Below are 2,301 nucleotides of genomic sequence, written 5' to 3' on the forward strand. Positions count from 1 at the left end.
GTATTATAAATAAATATCATAATCATAATACAATCAGTCGATACAACCAAGCGACGAATTCGTATTATCCGCCCGAACCTGCTAACTGCTGCTAATACTTCTATCGCGCTCCGCGTATTTTTTACGTGCGTTTATTCAAATAACTCATAATATCTCGTTATAACCACACTAAGTCCCTAGTCTCGATTATATTAATACTCTATAAACAGATATATTATTATAATACTATAAAGGCATTCGGTATAGACCCTACTCACACAAAGCGTCTGACGTAATGCCAAAATATCGATGTATTCTATCTTATCTTAAATTCATATACTTACTAAGATAATACCATAGACATGATAGACATTTAATACGATTATTAATTATAGTTATTTTTATGCATTGATTAGATATATTCTTATAAAATGTCTAAAGTACTCATTTTCTGTTGCAAATTGAAAGAACCGATTTTTAATTTAGTAAAATTAATCCCTTGTTGGTAGGGCTTTGTGCTAGCCCGTCTAGGTAGGTAGTACCAACTCATCATATATTCAACCGCTAAGCAGCAATACTATATATTGTTGTGTTCCGGTTTGAAGGGCGAGTGAGCCAGTGTAACTACAGGCACAGGCAAAATTTGTAACTATAAGTAAGTTTCCAAAGATTTGAAAAATGTTGTACACTATACTAAAAACACACAAGGTACGTTTAGACTATGACAGAAATTCTGACATAAATGTAAAAAGCCGTTCTACAAAAATTATTAGGCTCTTTGAGGTCTCCTTGCTCCACGTAAAATTCATTTTGTGCACTCGAACGCGGTGCGGTGTATTGAAAATTACAAACCTGTTCGAATACTTTTCAACTACACTAGACACTTGGACACAATGCGATCACACAGCGGCTGAAGCGACATTTTGCAATGAGATACACTCATGTTCATACATGAATAGTGTATAGCGTCATAGTCTAAGCGTACCAATACACTAAGTTTACGAGCGGCAACATTTATTTACTTCCTTAGTAACTTATACATGTACGCACTATATAAAGCACTTTTGTTAGTCCTTGGAAATGTCACTTAGCTGTATAAAATTACCTCGCACAGTGATTATATTCAAAGATTACAGAGTTTTTTTTCTTTTCACAGAAACAGATCTTACCTAATTAAACAGTGACAAGCATAATCTGAATTCGATTAATATATTAAAGAAAAAAATACCTTCTTATTTTTATTGACTATTTTATTTTAAGCCAATTTAAATACTCATTAGTATAAAATAAATGTTTGACATTAGCGCGGATTAGTTACAGGAAATAAAAACTGTATGTTATTTGCTTCCCTTTCCTCAACCTTAAATAGAACATTATTTAAACAAATTCCACTCTATATTACTATTTACTTTCGATTTATTTCAAAGCTATATATATTTCCGTGTCAATCGTTTTAATGTGTAAGATAATTCCATTTAAATTTATATAATATTATTCGTTGTTCTTACACCTTGTGTACATACACAGGCACCATCGATTCCATCATCTAATCAACAGGACTAGGCAGAGATATACCTAATACCTGTTCCCCCGCATCCTCACAAACCGGTGAAGTCGCGCGTGGCAACTAAGTATGTTTAATATAACGAGCACGACTTATATATTTTACCAAATCTATTCTAGAGTTTATTAGAGTCATACTGAAAATATGATATTATTAACTCTCAAAATTTATTTTAATAAACTTATTAACACACAACGTAATGTATCGGTGTAAATTCTAAAGAGAGTCTATTTTTGCATCAGCACACTTTTTTAATTATTCTTATGGTCTTATCGTTAGTTTTTTTTATGCTATTGGTAGGCGGACTGACGAATATGCCACCTGACGTTAAGTGGTCACCACCGCCCATAGACATGGCGCTGTTAGATATAATAACCATACCTTACTTCGCCAATGCGCCACCAACCTTAGGAACTAAGATGTTATGTCCCTTATTCCTTTTACACTGGCTCACTCACCCTTCAAACCGGAACACAACAATACCAAGTATTGCTTGCTACCAAGGTTTGCACAAAGCCCTACGACGAAGATAATTATAAAAGGTATGATTGCTTGATATTTTTACTGTGCATTTAGTCATACGTAGATACATAACAATTGCCATATCGCCCTTATATAGATTAAAACGGAAAAGTATGACATAATAAATAATGATTAGCTCAGTGACGTGTGTTCAATAAATGTAAATATAATAAAATCCGATTTGTAAATAAGTCAACAAACTAACTGTAAACATCAGACATAGGTTTGATCTTCGA

This window comes from Vanessa atalanta, chromosome 10, assembly GCF_905147765.1.
Source record: "Vanessa atalanta chromosome 10, ilVanAtal1.2, whole genome shotgun sequence".
Lineage (NCBI taxonomy): Eukaryota > Metazoa > Arthropoda > Insecta > Lepidoptera > Nymphalidae > Vanessa > Vanessa atalanta.